Here is a 21,516-nt window from a genome sequence, read left to right as displayed (position 1 = left end):
TGAAGCAGGAGTAGGCTGCAGGCCATGATGTCATCGGTAGTCCAATGATCTGAGCTAGTTTCACCAAAAGCAGGGCGACAAGCTGGGGTTCAGCTATACACTGATACCACTAAAGTGTTGTGGGCATCGAAAACCAATGGCACAGAGAGAACTGGCAGAAACTGGAGAGAGGGCATGCTTCGAGGAATGGGTGTGTGTGTAAATGTAGGGAAACCCATGTAGCAGAAGGAGCTGCTCTGCGACGCGTCCTCACGACACTACAGATGTGTCACTTATTTAAGAGAGCGGCATACCTACTTTTACCACTTGCCACTACTTCCACCAAAGGATTATTGGGTACAATTGCCAAAGTACATTGTAAAGTGGTGTACAACTGGTGTGTGTTTTTTTTATGTAAATTTATAAACCACGCCTTTCATGTGTCACATCCAGTCCCCAGTAAATGTGTTGCAACGGATATTATTTCTTTCAAACCCTGGTGTGAACCAGCCATTGAACTTCCACTGCACCGGGCAGCAATTCAGCCTCAGTACCTTTCTGAGAGGCATGTCGTGTCTTCAAACTACAAAGAACAGAGGAAGGAGGCGGTTCATTCAATCTTAAGATAACCCTGTCTGGTAGACATACAGACAACCGCCGCTGCTCAGACAGACACCTGCACTTCAAACCACTGATGAGACAGCAGTGGTGTGAAATGGCGCTGAGAACGTTCTCTGTGGCCGTGGTTTGCACAGTGGTTGCCGGTTGCTGTACCATCGTGTCAGGCGTGGTCACTGCCACGTGCGACATCTACCAGTGGGACCAGCTGGGCTTCCAAGGAGTGTTAGCCCCGACCTGCTTTGGATTCCCCTTGGAGGGGTTCAGGGTCTTCAGCAAATGCAGCACAGTGAGGAACATGGAGGTGGATCTAAGAGAGGTTCCAGTGGACGTGGACACCCTCTGCCTGGTGTTAGACGTGCCAACCGTCCCTACAGACTCCTTCTCCAGGTACCAGAACCTGACCCGTCTCTATTTGTATGGATCGTTTAATGTTTCCGCAAGAGCCTTCGATGGTGCTGCCAAACTGAGACATCTGGGAGTCAAAGGAGATTACATTAGGTACACTCCAACCATGAACATAGATGATATGGGGTTTGGTGGATTGGAAAATCTAACACGCTTGGACCTCAAAAATGTGAAAATTGATGCAGCTTTTCAAAAAAATATTTTTAAACCCTTACATCGAATACAAGTGATAGCCTTATCTGAGAATGAGGCTCATAGACTGTACAGATTGACCACTATGGTTCATTCCCTGGCCTTTCTGAGGACCCTGGAAATCAAGAGGAACGGTATTGTTGTCGCTCGGGAGGTGGACTGCATTGAGACAAGCACAGTTTTCTCTCCAAGTATTACCACCCTCGATTTGACAAGCAATGATCTAAAAAGTGTGGAGAAAAATGCATTTTGCAACTTCCCTCGTCTTACTGTCCTCAAGGTAGAGGCGACTGGTCTCAAGGTCATCGAGCTTCTCCGGTCTGGAATAAAGAGCATTGAAATGCTGTCCCTAAATGCTATGAAAAATCAGGACTTTCTGAAGATTAAAGATGTCTGCACTGTGGTGTCTCGGCTGGGGGTCAGGAACTTGACAGTCGCTCAAAACTTTATTTCAGATCTTCCCGCTGAGACCTTTGAAGGATGCTCCATGATGTTGTCTCTCAACATGTCCGGCAACCTCCTTAGAGCTTTCACGAGTGATATGGCAAAGAAACTGCTGAACCTGAGGTCCCTCTTTCTCTCTGTAAACAAGATAAAAAGCCTAGACCTGTGTGCACCCGGGACCCCCAATGTTCTGTCCAACCTCACACACCTGGATCTGTCTTTCAACCTCATCACCAATCTCGGCTCTGGGCGGCTCTTCTGCCTGGCCAATCTGGAAACAATGGATCTCAGTAGTAATTACCTTGTGTCCCTGGACAAGGACGCCTTTGTTGGTCTTGACAGGCTGCATTCTCTGCAGCTGGATTACAATAAACTCTTTCTGCTTGAGAACTTCTATTTTGATCACTTGAGTAGTGTCAGGGTGCTGGGCCTGAGGGGAAATTTACTGAAAAATGATAATAGCTCCCTGATAGCACTGAACCAGCTTCAGGAGCTATCCATCACATTTGAGACTCATGGGAAATTTGAAATCAAACAGAAAGAACTGACTATTCTCACCTTGGAAGCAAAGTCTGCAATAACTCTGAAATGCACAAATGACTGCAGCTCACTTGAAGTCCTTAACATGAGTGCTTCAGTGATTTATATTCGCTGGTGCAAATATTGGCCCTTCAAATTTGTGAAAGAACTTCACCTACGAGAAAACCACATACTGGAATGTTTACCACTTGGGAGCACAGAGACTGAAGGGGGTCTCCCATTTTTTACTAAAGTTGAATATTTGTACTACAGTTCATCTGCAGATATGCCTCTCTATAAATCCTTTAGCCCCTTGAATAACAGCTTGTATTATCTTCACAATTTACGTCATCTCCATCTAACAAACCTAAAGTTGGACATAAAGAGGAGTTTCCTGACTCCTGAGAAGCTGTTCTGGAACCTGACACACCTTAGAACCCTGATCCTGGAGGATTCTGGGATAGAGGACTTTACAGCCACCATGTTTAGAGACCTTGTCTCTCTAGAACTCCTAATCTTGAAGTCCCAGCCTCTGAAAACCCTACAGGAGGGTCTGCTCGACAACGTGGAAAGTATGCGCTACATCTACCTGAAGGATGTATCCCTGGATTGTTTGTGTGAACAATCCTGGATCAGAAGATGGGTGACCACTCACCCCCAAGTGAGCGTGCCAGAGCTGGGAATCCAGACATGCTCTCTTGGGTCACAGAAGCTGAATTATCTTAATTTCTTGGAGAAAGACTGCAGCTTGCTGATAGGATACCATCTCTTCATTGGGACTTTCTCCTTCAATATGTTGTTCCTGATCACGGTCCTGCTGTATCACAAGGTGTGCTGGTACCTCCTGTATCTCTACTACATGCTATGGACCTGGTGGAACTATCGTGGGAGGCAGGACAGAAAGAGCAAATATGACTTTGATGCCTTTGTCTCTTACAGCAGCTGCGATGAGGCTTGGGTTGTCTGTGAGTTCCTGCCCAACTTGGAAGCGAGGGGACTGCCATTGTTCAAGGTGTGTCTGCATGGCAGGGAATTCGAGGAGGGCAAAGACATCTTGGATAACATCATGGACAGCACTTATAGAAGCCAATGTGTGGTGTCTGGTCAGCCACCATTACCTTCCCAGCCACTGGTGTTCCTTGAAAGTGAAGATGGCCACATACCACCTTCTGGCAGAGAGGAAGAATTCCTTGGTGATGGTGTTCCTAGAGAAAGTGTCCATGAGGAGCCTCTCCCGCTAGCACCAACTGGCCAAGCTGGTGAAGAAGAAAACCTACCTGGAGTGGGAAGAGGACTTGGCCCAGCGGCCTCCGTTCAGGGCCTGACTGCACAAAGCCATTCGAGGGGATGGAGCTGAGCATTATCCTTGGGAAATGGATGTGGTGTCTTGAAATGTCATGATGTTTCGCATTGTCTTCTGTGGTTAAGGGTGCGGAGTCATGGGATGGAGTATTGTATTAAGGTAGGGTCTGCTTTGGATGTAGTTGTAGTGTTTTTCGATATTGGCAGGCGTTTTGGCATTATCTCCTAGGGATATGGATGTGGTGCCTTTGAAAGGCGTCATGATGTTTCGAATAAGATTCTGTGGTTAAGGGTGTGGTGTAATGGGAAGGTAGGTTGCATTAACTTGTTTTCTGCTTTGGTTTTAGATGTGCTGTTTTGGGATGTGGTGGCATTATCTCCTAGGGATATTGAAGTGGTGCCTTGGCATGTGGGTGCAGCTCTTTGCTTTACATTTTCTGGATCTGGATGTGGTCTCTTTAGAAGTAGGTAAGGTAATTTGCCATTACCTTCCTGGGTCATGGGCTCAGTGTCTTTGTGTGATGTTATTGAATTTTCTTCTTAGGATGTGTCATTTACTTGTGTAAAAAATAAGATATCTTGGGACATGTGCATTATGTTGCATCATTATTGGTGGGGTAGTGTTTTTATGCACGTGGGGTGAGATTAAATTACTTTTTAGTGCATATTGTGGTGTCTCTGAATCTGTGCACATTATGGCATTATCTTCTGTGTTATTGGAGGGGGAAATCTTGGGATGTGGTGTTCTTTCAACATTCATTCCTTGATGTATGTACATTGGAGCTGGGATGGTTAGTGTGTGGCTGTGGAATCACTTTCAAGTGTTACAGATGTTTTGTCTTGGGATGTGGGCATAGTGTTTTGTGATTGGCTTCTTGGGATATGGAACTGGTGTCTTGAAACACAGGTGGGGTTGTGCGATAATCTTTTTGGAGTGTGACGCAGTTCTGGGGATGTGGACCACTGTTTAACATCACAAGACGCCATAGCATCACAATGGTATGTTATGTTATGTGTATTTGTGTAGCGCACAACTCACCCAGGGGTATCCTGGTGCCTAAGCAGGAGCTGTATGGACCAAGTCTGGGCAAGGCTTGGTGAAGAGCCAGGTCTTCAATTTCTTGCAGAATTCAAGAATCGAGAAGACAACTTTGATGTGCAGGGGAATGAGAAAGTGGCTGTGGTGGAGAATATTATGGACTCACAGTTGGAGGGGGCCTGGGTGTGTCAGTGGAACTGGAAGCTCTTGTGCATGTCTCTATGTCTCTCTCCTTTGCCGGTGTCTCTCTTGCACTGGGGGTCCCTTCCTTTGTCTCCAGCTGTCCTCCACTTGGATGGAGTGGTGGCTGGTGAGTGTCCCTGCCCACTCTTCCTCTGTGCTCGCGTGGACACATTGGGTACCTGGATCCACTGGGAGGGAGAGTTGAGGCTGTGAGGGATCACTTTTTGTTATTATTCATTTTATTGAACGCTGTACCTACAAAGGCTTCCTGGCGCTAAAAGGAGAAACTGCACATTGAGTACGTCAAACAAAGATGGGCACAACGTAAAATAAATAAATACTATAGAGTATATAACAAGTTTTTTACAGCTTTCATAAAAAACAGAAGATGATCCATTGCAAAGAAAGTGGGCCCCATTCCAGAGGGGAGCCGCCTGAACACAGAACGCGCTGCCACTGACTCGAGTCTTTGATTTCAGTTACAGTGAGTATGTTGGTATTAGCAGAGCGCAAGCAGCGCACGGGGCAGTAACGCACAGGCGTCTGCTGTAGGGAGCGCAGGCCTTTCTGATGGATAGCCTGTTAACAATACACAAGGATGTAACTGTCTTTTTATGGCAATGCAATCAACGAAGAGAATACAGCGCTTCAGAAGCAGATGACTAGGTCACTCGATCACGTGGTCCATGCTCCACGTATTCTATTGCTGATCCAGCATGTGAATGGAAATCAACCAATAGATATAGAGGGCTGACCCAAAGCAACCAATGACTGCTCTCTGTAGATGTTTTACTGTTCATAACATGAGCTCAAGCAGACACCTGCCTCTAGACAGACCTAAAAATGACTGCATTGAAAAGAGCCATACATGGCTCTCCCTTTTAACAGTGAAATGTAGAGAAGAGGAACCCTGTCCACAGAGAAGAGCTGGGACGGCTGGACACATAACAATGCAAGGTCACTGCCAGGCAGCTTTCCTAGGTGAAGCAATGGCAGCGGGGCAAGTCTCCTTTCAAGATATTGTCTCTTTTTTAGCTAAAAATGTCACCCATGTCTAATAATGAAAGTGGAAGTTGTTCTGGGAGGAAATTCTAGAAGGTCAGCAGAAAGAGTCCTTATGTAAGCCTAAAAGAGCAAGTGTTTCTGGGATCTTAGAAAAGTATTGGGGAGTGAGGGCAACAGAGTAATACGAGGCAAGCCGATTCGCTCTAGCGCTGTCCGAGCAGCACCCCTCCAAGCGCTACTTCTCTCACCCACATGTGCAGAGTGCCAGTCTGGCTGGGATCTGAGCCATGACCCAACTAGGGCTTGTCTGCCTTTGAGAGCCAGTGGTTGCTTGAGAGTGGTTAGGGACGTGAACCCTGCTCCAATCACTTTGCCTCCTTCATCCTAGAAGTAGAGGAAATCTGCTCCTTTTAAAGATTCTGCAGTTTATGCTCAGGTTGCAGCCACTTTACGCCATAGCCAAAGTAAAGAGCTTGAGGCCCAGAATGCCTTACATTCGAAGGCAAGCAGCAGCCGCAGGCCCTCGGAAGGAAGGAAGGAAGAGAAAGAGAAGCTGAGACTCAGTGGTGAGAAATCAGAGAGCACAAGAGAACCAGGATCCAGGCCACACCGAAGAGCAGGACACGTGTGCTGCGCATGCGCGGTACTGGCCGCACGTGGCGTTGGTTTAACCACGATAAGAAGCGTCTCCACTAGGTGGCAGTGTAACCCCATGTTGGGAATAGAAGAGAACCATAAGTCTGACCTATTTGCATTTGTTAAACGTGAGTGTAAAGGCAGTAGAGAGGTGCAGTGCCACACCCGTACTAATATAGTCAGAAACTGCATCAATTGTGAGCAAGCCATAGTAAACACGTGTTAAAGGCACATCAGTGGTTTGGATAGATCTGAATGCAGTGCCGTCTTAAGTATTTTTAGGGCCCTTGTTTATTTCATTCTCTTTGCCTAAGAACTCCACGTTTTACACTTCAGGTAAATTCACAAATGGACACAAGCACTGGCAAAGCCGATAGGTCTGGCTTTGGCAAGGCGGTGCGATGGTTAATTTGACTAATTTTTTGTTTTGCAAGCATACATCACAAAAACGAAAAGAAGGAAAAAAAACATGCCTTCACCTAAACATGGTGGCCAAATGCATGCTATACAACTTCTACTTAAACATCACCATTGTGTAGCAGGGGTTTCCTGAAAGGCAGGTATTCTTAGAACAGGTATAGAGGCCTTTGTAATGGCCATGACAGAATAATATGGCTGTTTTTTGGTGCAGAAAATAGGTTTTGAATTACTGTAACCCGAAGATAAAGTTTAAACACAAGGATGAGAAAAAAAGGTAAATAATGAATAAAGAATAGCATTGGCAAAGTAATGTGGTGGTCCACCAGCCGTGGCAAGGAAGTGCACTTATTTTTCGGTGGATGGGCATTCGTGATTGTCAGACCTGGCCGCCTCTGGTTGGCTAGGGCAATCACCCCAGCCAGGCAGACCTGACCACTTGTGCCACGGTAAGGAAGTCACACATGAAACATAACCGGTGCTCACCTTTTGGTAGCTTGGCACAGAACAGAGAAGCTTATCATCGAGGTGACTTTTAAACATTAGTATGTCACCCGCACACACACAGCGGCACACTGAGGGGCATATTACCAACGAGTTGCGATAATTATCGCAAAGCGCGCTTAGCGCTGTTTTTCTTATCGCCGGCTATCGCTGTATTTCATCGCCGTGATAGCGCGGTATTATCAACGTTCATCTCACAGGCGATAAGAAATCCAGCGATAGCGGCGAAAACACCCATTATCGCGAGGAATGCAGAGATAACTGAGCAGCGATAATAGAAAAGCTCGCTGATACGATAGTGTGTACTTAACCATACAATCGACCTCCCATATGCAATAAGGCTAAGTCAGGTTTTTTGCAGGCCTTGGAATCATGCAATAATGGGGGCTTAGCACGCCTTTTGTTATCGCTTCGCTGTTCAGGGGCCGCGTTGTTAATACCGCGATGTTGGTTTGTGATCATTTCTCATGTTGTCTTAGGAGGGAACGCCTACTTTGCATCTCATTAGCAAAATCTATCGCTGTCATGAGATGCGTTACAAAATCGGCTGCTAACATGCGCTAATGCAGGTTAGCGATGCCTTGATAATATTGAGATAAAAAAATCGCCGTTTATTCGGCGCTATGTTCCGAAAAGGCAGCGATATATCTCTTGATAATATGCCCCTGAATGCGCTGCAAGAAAAGTCGAAATTATAAACGTTATATTAAATACACATTAGGATAAGAACGTCATGAGTATGATGCATGCATTGTCAGATATCACCATTTGAATATCCTGGTATGCTGTGCAAAACAAATCACACCCGCATGAAGATTGCATGTACTTTGGCATGTATCACGCATGTGAACGAACCCTTGAGCATTAGGGATGCGTCCGTATAACCCACAGCTGATCCATCACTGTAATGCTAAGTAACACTGATCGGGCAAACCTCCGCATGCGTCACACGAGGTTTCACACAGTTCTATGGAGCATCACTGATCAAAGACGGCATCGATATTGTGTCTACTTTAGCGTATAACCCCCTCTGATTAGCAGAGTTGTGCAGACCAACATTGATCAAACACGGCATTGACACTATGCCCACTTTGGCATCGATCACACTGGGATTATCACAGTTATACAGAGCATCATTGATCAAAACAACGTTACGATTACATATGGCTTGGCATCACCACGGCTGGAGTCTGCTGAGCACCGGCAAGACCCGGCTCACTTAAAGCCTTGGTGTCGCCAAGGGGCGTGGCTTGCGCGCCGCTGCGAGATGGCGGATCGCGCTTGAGCTCCGTAAAGAGTGAGGGCCGACGGAGACATTGCTGCCGATGAGGAATGCCCCGCTCAGCACAGAGGATGTCATCTTGCCTGGGAAACTGCCGTGCACGCTACGAGGGAGTTTTCTGGTGGTGGAGAATGTCCAGAGTCCATTTATCGGCATTTTAAGGTGGCGCTTCATGTTTTCACGAGCGGCCGCCATTTTGTTTCTTCTGTGAGGGAGTTTTACTCTTGCTTCTACACGACGACGCTACTGGACTATCCTGTTAGGAATGGAGGCATACAGGAGCTGGTGACGTTTTTTCACTTTTCTTGAGTTTATTTATTTTTTTTTTCTGCCGCCTATTGCAGTGTGGCCCACTGTGTGTTCGTTTTGAGGTTTCTGCTACTATATTTTTCGTCAGACGCACTGCCATCTCCTTATGTGAGGCTTCTTCGCTCTTGGCTTGATTTTGGTGATATTCGTAGTCGGTGTGTGCCTACTTGCGCCTGCGGCACATGATATTTTTTTGTGAGGTGGTTTTTTCTGACTGGGATCGCCTGCCATATTCTCTGTTCGGCTATTTTTGATGCAAGTGCAGTATTCCTTCCTGCCCACTTTTCCTTTCGCACATTGAGTGTTTTACAGCCCCTGGCATTTCTTGCTCTCACTCTATCTGAGGAGGTGTATTCTGTTCCTGTTGAGGTGGTGAGGAAATATGAATTTTGTGATCAGTTATGTCCCCTATCGTAGACCCCAACGGCTCCATGTGCATGCTATAAGTACATGTATGTTCCCTCCAGTTCCAGTTTTGAAGACGCAAATATATGTGCGTCCACCGTCAACATGTCATCTTTCAGATCCGCCATGAATGGGTCAGATATTCCATTCCTAAGTATGAAAGGCCACCGACTTTATGTGGTTCACTTTCCACATTTTACAGATTCAGGCGAGTAGGCCCAGAATTCTGTCATCAGGCCTTTTCCTGCCTTCTGCCTCTGAAAGCTCCAGTCTGAGCCTGCAACTGTATCCATGAACTTTGTCCTACTCCCTGCGCGGCTAACGGTGCCTGATCCAGCCTGTTGCCTGCCAAAAAACTGTATTTCACCTTCAAGATTATCTGCTCCGCTCCTCATCCAATGCATTCCTGTCTAGTAGTTTAGGTAAACATTCCTCCAGCTACCGTGCAAAGGGCCAGGCCTCGCTGTCCTCATGCAAGTAATTCATAGCCCCTGTTACCATGGAATATTCCTACCCCCTCGCATCTCATGTAGACACTTAGACGCTTGTACACGCACTAACAGTCAGTATAGAATAGATTCTATCCTAGAGACCTTTCCTTTTGGATAACACAGTTCTTTAAACATAGGATATTAGATATGATTTGGGATTAGGTTGACATGACCCCCCAGACTTCTGTCTCCACATGTAGAGCTAAATGTCAAGTCCCCTTCACCCTCTAGTTGCACGTCAATCACACGTCATGCGGCTGCGCGCGCATCTTTGCCAAATATTTCTGCTGACATTGCAGGATTCTCTTATGGATCCACCCACTTGTGACATCATGTATAATGACGTTTACTAAGTTACGCCTATATGTCCGCCTTTATTAGTTACGTATGCACATTTTATCTGTATTATCAGCTGTTACGCCTCTTGCATCTGTCTTAATGTAATGCTTTCCATATAAATACCATTATCTGTCAATAATGTATTGCCCTTCCTTCCTGAACTTTCGTGGTGATGGAATTTGAAGCCTGCAATTCGAATTGTATTTCCTTTGTAAAGGAATAAAGCCTTTTAGAACCTCTAATACCACGGATTCTGCCTCTTATATTTACTGAGTTATTCTTACTAGACTTTACCGCATAAAAAATAGTACCGGTAATGAAATATTTACCACATAAATTGGCGCCCGAATAGGGACACTTTCTCATCTCACGCGCCGGAGGTGCGTTGCAGGCCCGGTCTCCTGCCACAGCTGAACGGACAAAAACGCGTACCTGCAGGATGTCCTGTATCTCCCTCCGGCCAAGCGGGGGCGACTGAGGCTGCGATCAACACCCAGACGAGGCGGTGAGAAGTGCGAAGTATCCCGACCAGAGCCTAGCTGGGAGAGCAAGATCCGAGGTATACAGAGGCCCACCAGGTTCCGAAGTTCCGAGTCCAGTCGAGTCCAGTCCGGTCCAGTTTCAGTTCCGTTCCGAGGCCTTCCGTTCCGAGCTACCCGGTGAGTACCATTGCCGGGGAGGCATTTAACGTGCACATAGTCTGTGCCGGTCAAGACGGGTTTGGGTACACAAATCCGGTCTGCACTGTTTCAGCAGTGTATCTGTACTGTTTAGCAGTATATCTAGTATGTCTTGCATATAAATAAGTATTATCTAGTGTCAGTATTATGTCAATAACTAGTTTTCTATTAGTTATCATCGTTCGTTAAACTGTTAAGTGTTAAATGTTTTAATACGTTCTATATATTGTGGTGTGAATGACTGTTCATTATTGTGTTTATTGTATAAAGTGTGTCCTAGTAATAAGGTCTAAAAATGCCGCTCTTTCCGAAATTAAGACAGATCAAAACTAGAAAAGGTGTACTCGAAGAAGCTGTTCCCATCCCACCTAGGGACACTCCAGGGTACTTTATGTATCATAAGCATGGCCTAGATGCCGTATTATTTCTTGATTTATGGGTGGATTACACCAAGGATTTGCCAGAAAATCAGAGATGGCCCGCAGCGGGGACCTGGGATGCAGATAGCATCATGAGAGTAGAAGAAGAATTATGGAAAAAGAAAGCCAGACAGTCACAGAAAGATGCCATTGAATTATGGCGTAAAGAATCATATAGACGTACAGAAAAAGCGCTCAGACAGGAAGAGAAAGGTAGGGAGAGTTCAAACAAAACCCGAGAAAATCTATTAATTGAGGAAGGTACCCGAGTAAAATCAGAACAAGTAGACAGACAAAGAAACACTCTTATGAACGGTATGTATCCTCTTCTGGCTGAAGGGTTACCCAAGGCTACCCCGGAAATACCAAAAGACTTGACTCCTCCATTGCTCCCGATAAAAGCACATCCCAAAACACATCCCAAAACAGCAAAGGACGTTTTCCTTTCCTCCTATTTAGATGACGTAGCTCCCGAGTATGCTAATACCATACCACACACACCGCTTGCCGATGGTGTTCAACATCAAGAGCATCCGTCTGTATCCCCACAACAACAAACTCCTACACAAATTCCCACAGGTCCGTCCGTTTCTACAGTTTTTCCCGCATCTACAATCTCTATCCTACGTCCAACGAATCCTTTCTTGCCCAGCACCTCAGATGGTGCTACAGGAGGTACGACAGACATGTTTGCCACACCGCCGCGAAATAAACAGACCCTTAGAGATTTAGCACTCCAACGTACACCCCAACTAGCGACATCCGACATGTTTAAAGAACAGCTTGTGGATTGTAGATACGATCCAGTGCCAGGTAAACAGGACAAATTGCTCATATCATCACTACGTATACGATGAGCTACATTGTATTTAATGACGATACCAGGAATGGTTGAACACCTAGACAATATATATCGCTTTGTCCAAACAGGGCGAGGTCCAGAAAGTATTAACGAAGCTATGGAATACCAGAAAGTGGATGTACAAAGACAACTACTACGCTTTTTTATAAATTGCGTGATTAGGAACCAAGATAGGCCTGGGGCAGATCATGATACCATGCAAAACTTGCCAAATGGGGTCAGAACATATCAGAAGAGAAACATGATAAACAGGCGTGTATAATCGCCATGTATCGAAAGATCCGCAAGGAAGTAGAACGAATACATAAAGAAAGACGAGAAGCAGACAGAATTGAATCAGAGGAAGAGGAGGAGCAAGACTCAGAACAATTAGAAACGATAGCTTACGTAGGTAGAGGAAGACCCCATAGTAATACTAGAGGCTTTAATGATCCGATACGTCCGATACGTCCAGAATGTAATAGACATTTTCCAAACCCTATGTTAAATACAAGATCCCCTGAACACCTATTCCAAGCCGCTGATAAATTACTCCGAGATCGAAGGGGGTACCACATGCTCGATTCCATGGACGAACAAGAATTAGCCAGGTCAGCAGTACAATGGGCTGATAGTCCCAGCGAATACAATGATGATGCACTAGCACACACGTTTCTGAATCTTGCCCCATACGAACAGCGTCTAGCTAGTATATACATGATTCAACACCTCCTTATATTATATAAAAGCCAACACTCCGATCCAGGACCCTTACCTGACATATTGACAGAACTACTCACGAATAAATGGAGAGGGTCAGGTACTGATTTGATTAAAGAAATTCTAGAATTTCGAAACCAGTATATAACTTTCGTATGCCCAGAACACGTTCCAGTTCCCATTATGGGAAGAAAAATGTATCACATAGATAGACAGAATCCGTTACGCGAAGTACACCCAATCAGAGGTGAAGGTAATAACTTTACACGCGTGTTTGTGTACACGCCTATAACTAAAATTGAATTATTAGAAATGAAGAAAGTAGTACCCAGCCATGACAAGGATCCAGCAGGTTTCCACCGTGAGATAAAAGACATGTTACTCATGGGAGAATATACCTACCCTGACATTATGAAAATATTAAAAGTCCTATTACCCGCCGGTGTTTACGAGAAACTCAAAGAAAAGGAATGGGAGGTGGGAGACCAAAAGATAGATTGGACAGCATTAGAAAACGAAGAAAGGGCCCGAGCTGCAGGAGCAGGGCTTGGGGAAAAGACTACAGCATTACCAGGATTACTAGTGCAGGTACTGCCACGTTTATTAACTACGAAAAAGGAAGACTGGGGTGCAATCTCAGCCTGTAAACAAAAGCAAGATGAAGACACTAGTGATTTCTATTCCCGATTTGAAAAATGTTTTGGCATAAATAGTGGCATAAAAGCAAGTAGCGAGTCATATCCTCATCTGTTTGTGACAAAATTAGTTGAAAATTCCCTACCACAAGTCAAGAATAGAGTATTGAAATTCGAAAGTACCTGGCAAGGTAATACCCCGTCACAGATGTTACAGATGTTACAATATCACCACAATAGAATTAGAGAAGAACAAGAACACGAACAAAGACGTATGAAAGATACAAAAATGAAAATGCTTGTTGCTCAGTCAGTTCCAGCTGATGGTCATCTAAAGGGTGATTCCGCAGGTCCTACGAAAGGGACATGCAACTATTGTAAACAACAAGGTCATTATATACACGATTGTCCAGTCCTGAAACATAATATTGCCACAGGTAGAACCCAGGAAAGACCACGTCCACCTAGACAGGATCAGAATCAACAACAAATCCCTCAGCATGCACAACCTAGGTTAGCTCCGCAACAACTAGCTCCGCAACAGGCAGCTCCACAACAGACCGTAGCACCACCACAAACGCAGCCTATTGCTGCAACACAAGCAACGACACAACAGATGTATCAGTATGCACAAGCAGATTATCCCGATTATCAGCGATACACATGAAATAGCCTAGAGAGGGAAGTTGGCTTACCCCTTATTGAGGTTCCAGTAGATCAAGAGGGACCTTATGTACATAGTGAACTATTAGGGGAAGACAGAAAGTTTTTACTTGATACAGGGGCAAGCAGAACAACTATACGACGCAGTGAAGTTCCAGGGGCACCCCTCTCAGGCTCACAGAATATTTCTCTTGGATTCTCAGGAAAACCTATAATTAATGACGTAACACAACCTCTTCCACTTACGGTTGGTCCATTGACACGTACTACAGATTTATTGCTTACTAAATCATGTCCAGAAAACTTGTTAGGTATAAAAACATTGAAAGCTCTAGGAGCTATAATATGTTGTTCTCCGGAGGGAGTACGATTATTTTTACGTGACTTTAAAGGTCACTACGTGTCCAGAGACATGGATCACCGGCTGCAGAATTTACCTACACATTTATGGGCACAAGGCCCCACTGATGTTGGTTGCATGAACATTACACCATATCGTGTCACACTAAGAACAGGAGTAGTACTACCACGAATGCGACAATACAAGTTACCACCAGATGCTGTTGTGGCTTTGCTGCAAATCATTGACGAGCTCATTGTACAAGGAGTGGTTGTTGAAACCGACTCCAATGTATGCAATTCCCCGATAATTCCGATTCTTAAAAGAACGGATCCAAAAGCACCACCAGTATATCGATTAGTTATTGATCTGCGCGAATTAAATAAATGTATTGTACCACAATACCCTGTGGTCCCAGATATCTCTTCATTACTAACAGCTATTGACTCAGAAGCAACATTCTTCACTGTAATTGATCTCAAGAATGCTTTCTTTAGCGTCCCAATAGATCCGGAAAGTCAATATCTGTTCGGATTCAGTTTATATGGACGGAGTTTTAAATTCACACGCGCACCTCAAGGATTTACAGAAAGCCCCAGCATCTATAGCCAAGCACTGAAACCAGAACTTGACAGTATCCACATGCCAGTTAACACTGCCTTGCTTCAATATGTCGATGATCTGCTGATCACCGCCCGAAGCGAACCTGAATGTGAAACAGCGTCACTGACGGTTTTGAAATTTCTGGCCGACAAGGGGCACAAGGTGTCCCCTTCTAAGCTGCAATTCTGTGTCTAGCGAGTTGTTTACCTTGGGCACTCGCTGTCCAAGGAGGGAAGACAGCTTACACCTGATCGTATCCAGTTAATCGCTAACATGCCACCACCCAAGACACAAAAGGAGGTGCGGGCTTTTATAGGTCTCACTTCATACTGTAGGCAGTGGATCCCTCAATATGCATTTCTAGCAAAACCACTCATCCAGTTGACAACACAGGAGGCAGCCACATCGACTGTCCTCCCTTGGACTCAAGAACATACACATGCTTTTGAAAGCTTAAAGAAAGCTTTATGCCAAGCACCTGTTTTAGCAACACCATGTTACAGTAAACAGTTTACACTCTTTGTTACAGAACGCGAAGGTACTGCCTTGTCAGTACTCACTCAGGAACAAGCAGGATCACACAAACCATGTGCTTATTTCTCTAGTACATTAGATCCAGTAGCTCAGGCTCTTCCTGCGTGCCTGAAATCGGTGGCAGCAACAGCTTTAGCAATCAGACAAAGCGATGCCATAGTGTTAGGACACCAATTGACAGTACAAGTACCACACGCAGTAGAGGTTCTCTTGAACCGCACACAAACACAACACTTGACTATAGCGAGACTCACTGGTTACGAATTGACATTGTTTCAGCCACACATAGAAATCAGACGTTGTAATACGTTAAATCCTGCCACACTGTTACCAGTAGGCGGAACAGATCCCTTGGCACATGATTGTGTTGAAGTCATTACTATCACGACGAAACCCAGACAAGACTTGACAGACATCCCTTTATCAGATCCAGACCTGACATTGTATGTAGATGGTTCATGTATGAGAACAAGTACAGGAGAGTTAGTGGCTGCTTACGCAGTTACAACAGACACTGAAGTCATTGAAACAAATTGTATTAACACTTTGTCAGCTCAAGCAGCAGAGCTCATCGCTCTGACACAAGCCTGTATTCAAGCCAAAAATAAGAAAGTCAACATATACACAGATTCACGTTATGCATTCGGAGTCGTCCATGACTTCGGCGTACTGTGGCGAGAGAGAGGTTATTTAACTTCTCACGGTGCCCACATCCAACACGGACCCCTCATTCAAGCCCTATTAGACGCGATTCATCTACCTACTACAATATCGATTATGAAATGCAAAGCCCATACAAAGGTTACCGATATCATTTCTCAGGGTAATGACCTAGCTGACAGAACAGCTAAACAGACTGCTCAGAATCAGACTCACACAACTGACACGACAAAGACAATAGTTCCGACACCAACACATTGCATGACAGTTAAGGATCCCGCCCTTGATGTAATTGACATACAGACACATGCTACACCAGAAGAAATAAAGAAATGGACTGAATTAGGAGGGATCCAAACGGATCAGGGATGGATGACGAAGGAAAAATCTATATGGTTTCTTCCCGACTCCATGGTTCAAGTCATCATTAACACAATACATAGTCCAGCGCACCTAGGAGAAAAAGCTATGCTAGACAGCATTCAACACATCTGGTTCAACAAACATTTACGAGCCGCAGCTAAACAAAAAGTTCGTACCTGTATGATATGTTGTCAGTTTAATCCAGGTAAAAGCATCCCCGTAGAGCAGGGTGGATTTCAACCTCCCGATCATGCTTTTGAAGTCCTCCAGATGGATTATATCCAGATGGAACGATGTCGAGGATTCAAATATGTTCTCGTAATTGTCTGTGCTCTTTCTCGTTGGACAGAAGCCTACCCGGTTTCAGATTACACTGCCCCGACTACTGCCAAACAGTTAGTTCGAGAATTCTTCCCACGGTATGGTTTACCACGTGTTGTCTACTCAGATAACGGCCAGCCATTCTCATCCGAACTAATGAAACACGTTTCCCTTTTGTTAGGCTACCAATGGAAATTCCACTGTGTCCGACATCCCGAGGCAGCAGGTCTCGTGGAACGTCATAATCAAACTCTGAAAATTAGATTGTCCAAAATATGTAGAGAAAAAGGTGTCGATTGGATAGTAGCCTTACCAGTTGCGCTCTTTTACATGAGAATGGTAGCACATTCTCGAACAGGGCTATCCCCGTACGAGGTGATCTTCGGTAGACCACCAAATATGTGGGGGACGCCTATACCTCGCAAAATCACTGATGTTGACTGTAATATGCTGACAGATTACCTGGCTTCCTTGATGTCTGCACTACAATCTTGTCGTTCACAGGTAGCTGCAGCTTTTCCCGATAATACTGAGGTGAAGCCCCATGACGTGGTTCCAGGCGACCTGGTTCTGGTCCGGAATTTCGACCGGAAGACCCAACTGGAGCCTAGGTGGAAATCGCCAAAGCTTGTTCTACTAACCACAAGGACAGCTGTGAAGATCGAGGGACGTAAAGGGTGGTTGCACTCGAGTCATATCAAGAAATGTTATGGACTACCATCCAGTGTGAATACTCAACCCTGCATTCCCTCACAGACAGACTCTAAGCTCCCCTTGGTTGAGCAGTCAGAAACGGAACTTTATAAACTAAAATTAAGGTCTAGCAAGTCAGACAATTTGATTGTTTAAGTCCTCTCCAAGGTGAATCGGTTGAATTTGTCTCTGACATGTATCCTCTAGACCGGAATAGAGAAAGAAATCAACAGATGCAGCTTAAAAAGCATGCGTATTGTAAATCACTTCGTAGTCACTGCACAGTAACATTATTAATTTTGTTTTTTCTAAGTCTTCTGATCATCATTTCCAGTATACTATTGCACATGTATTACCCTATTTTTAAGCGTGCTTACAATGTAACTGCAGAACATTCTTTTAGCGAATTACCTCCGCATGAGTTGTCCTATAGATTTGCGCTGCGCAACAACACATTCATTAGTATGTTACATCATTCCCATCAGACCAGCAATGCCACAAATTGTTGGATATGTGGCCGACTCCCTCCCTATCAGAACTATAAGGGAGTTTTGCCCCTCTTTCCATATCCGTTCACACACAATGGCTCCTGTGGAGCATGGTTTAGTTTGATTAATTCCCTAGATTCAAATTCCGCAGTTTATCGAGACAACTGGGTATGGGGAAACCTGAACCTAGTTTTGCTTAAAGTCTGCTACCCTAACAAGGAGGGACTTCCCAAAAGAACAGGAACTGATCTAGAAAATGAAGTATATGGATTAGGTAATTTTACACTTAACCTCATGATCCTGAACGTTGAATCTGAAGCTACACCAATCTTGCCCGCCATGTCAGTATTCCCAGTAAAAGGGGAATTATGTGTAAGAAAGAATGGTTCCATACACATGGGCCATAGTAAATGCACCACTGTAATAAAATTCAGTGATCAAGGCAAGTCTACATTTAGAGCTTCCCGTCATTCCTACTTCATATGTGGCCAGACCGCATATATATGTCTACCTCTAGATTGGGATGGTACCTGTTACATAGCATTCCTTCTGCCACCTGTTTTCCTAGCTCCTCCTGATTATCACAGAAATACCCATTTATTACACAATAGACAGCAGAGAGATCTCCCAATTGTCGATTACACTGAAACAGCATGGGAGCAATACACAGATTTCAATAAAGGTTTCTTTCCCTATATAGGTACAGTCACTAATAGTAAGCTGATACGTAGATTAACTAGAACCCTTGAAGCAGTAGTGAACGAGACTACTTCCGCCTTAGGCAATTTAACAGAAGAGCAGTCTGCTATGCGGATTGTTGTGCTTCAAAATCGTCTTGTCCTTGACGTCATCCTGGCCGATAGGGGCGGAGCTTGTAGGGTCATCGGATCAAGTTGCTGTGTTTTCATACCAGAAAATTCGCCGTCAGTATATAAAGCCATAACTCGCCTTCATAAGATTGTGAGCCAGATACACCAGAGTCCAGGCACCTGGACTTGGTCCGGTTGGTTTTGGAGCGTGTTGTCAGCCTGGGGATGGAGAATCCTATCCTTCCTAGGTATTGGCTTTCTCATACTATTCAGTTGCTGCTTATGTCTACAATGTGGGCCAGCGATTTGTGGTCTGTGTGCCACATCGTGTATCCCACATCCACGTTTTCGTTCAAGATCCCGGAAGAAGAAAGAAGAACAAATGATGCTATATGAACAGATCGATGGATTGATGAAGATCGATATCTCCTGAGGGTCCGTAGGGGACAAGGAGGGAATGAGGAAATATGAATTTTGTGATCAGTTATGTCCCCTATCGTAGACCCCAACGGCTCCATGTGCATGCTATAAGTACATGTATGTTCCCTCCAGTTCCAGTTTTGAAGACGCAAATATATGTGCGTCCACCGTCAACATGTCATCTTTCAGTTTCCGCCATGAATGGGTCAGATATTCCATTCCTAAGTATGAAAGGCCACCGACTTTATGTGGTTCACTTTCCACATTTTACAGATTCAGGCGAGTAGGCCCAGAATTCTGTCATCAAGCCTTTTCCTGCCTTCTGCCTCTGAAAGCTCCAGTCTGAGCCTGCAACTGTATCCATGAACTTTGTCCTACTCCCTGCGCGGCTAACGGTGCCTGATCCAGCCTGTTGCCTGCCAAAAAACTGTATTTCACCTTCAAGATTATCTGCTCCGCTCCTCATCCGATGCATTCCTGTCTAGTAGTTTAGGTAAACATTCCTCCAGCTACCGTGCAAAGGGCCAGGCCTCGCTGTCCTCATGCAAGTAATTCATAGCCCCTGTTACCATGGAATATTCCTACCCCCTCGCATCTCATGTAGACACTTAGACGCTTGTACACGCACTAACAGTCAGTATAGAATAGATTCTATCCTAGAGACCTTTCCTTTTGGATAACACAGTTCTTTAAACATAGGATATTAGATATGATTTGGGATTAGGTTGACATGACCCCCCAGACTTCTGTCTCCACATGTAGAGCTAAATGTCAAGTCCCCTTCACCCTCTAGTTGCACGTCAATCACACGTCATGCGGCTGCGCGCGCATCTTTGCCAAATATTTCTGCTGACATTGCAGGATTCTCTTATGGATCCACCCACTTGTGACATCATGTATAATGACGTTTACTAAGTTACGCCTATATGTCCGCCTTTATTAGTTACGTATGCACATTTTATCTGTATTATCAGCTGTTACGCCTCTTGCATCTGTCTTAATGTAATGCTTTCCATATAAATACCATTATCTGTCAATAATGTATTGCCCTTCCTTCCTGAACTTTCGTGGTGATGGAATTTGAAGCCTGCAATTCGAATTGTATTTCCTTTGTAAAGGAATAAAGCCTTTTAGAACCTCTAATACCACGGATTCTGCCTCTTATATTTACTGAGTTATTCTTACTAGACTTTACCGCATAAAAAATAGTACCGGTAATGAAATATTTACCACAGTGGTCTGCCCTATGGCTGAGAATATGGCCCCTTCTCCGAATGCTAAAGACGTTAAGGACTCTAAAGCATCTCTTAAGAGGTCCAAACAGGTATCCCCAACACCTGAGTCTGCTCCTAAAGACACTAATTCGACTCTTGAGTCCATCCTGACGCGCCTTAATGAGGTCTATGAAATTGCGCAGTCTACTAAGACTAATACAGATCTACTGCAGGTGGAGGTGTTAGCCATCAGGAATGATTTCAAGGCCCTTTCCCTTCGTGTTTCAGGTACAGAGGCACGGATTAGTGGTGCAGAGGATACCATGCAAAAGCACTCTAGATCTCTCACGCAGATAGAGCGTTCCATGGCAGCATTGAAGAAAGACCTCACTGAACAAGAGGATCGTAATCGTAGATCCAATCTGCGTATTTTTGGTCTTCCAGAGGATGTTGAGAAAGATGCATCTTCCATGATTGAGTTTCTTTATCAATGGATTCCATCTACACTACAAATTTCTTTCCATAAAGATTTTGAACTGGAACGGGCACATCGTGTCCCCTCTTTTCGCCCCAAGTCTGCTACGCAGCCAAGAGCGATAATTTTTAAACCGCTGCGTCATCAACATACAGAGCAGATTTTGGCTCATATGCGGAAGGTTAGAGCTGTCTCTTGGAATGGCCATCGTATCTCAATTTCTCAAGACTTTGCCAGGGACACGGTGATGAGGAGGAAGGGCTTTCTTAATCTCCGGAAGCGCTTGTCTGAGATGAATATCCCCTTCTCCTTTGCTGGTCCCTCAAAATTCCGCATTACTTTCAAAGGTCGTGTCAGAATTTTTGACGAACCTGCGGATTTGGCCTCGTTTTTGGATAATCAAATGGAGTTGCTGATGGATCTTCAAACGGGGGCTTCACCTGTTCCTGGTTCTTCTGGCACCTGATGCGGCTATATATAATGCATTGTCTTTTGTCTTTGTCAGATCTATTAAGTCTAGCTGCTTTTAGATCTGCGCGGTGGCCTTTATGTCCATTGGTTTTGAC

General features: G+C 44.8%; 1 pseudogene; it reads left to right on the top strand.

The window, feature by feature from the left end:
- Window positions 1-694: 694 nt before the first annotated feature.
- Window positions 695-3,551, top strand: LOC146869546 (uncharacterized; annotated as a pseudogene).
- Window positions 3,552-21,516: the final 17,965 nt, after the last annotated feature.

Source organism: Triturus cristatus, chromosome 1_1 (assembly GCF_964204655.1).
Source record: "Triturus cristatus chromosome 1_1, aTriCri1.1, whole genome shotgun sequence".
Classification (NCBI taxonomy): domain Eukaryota; kingdom Metazoa; phylum Chordata; class Amphibia; order Caudata; family Salamandridae; genus Triturus; species Triturus cristatus.
The sequence above is the reverse complement of the archived record's forward strand: the minus strand, read 5'-3'. Positions and strand labels throughout refer to the sequence as shown.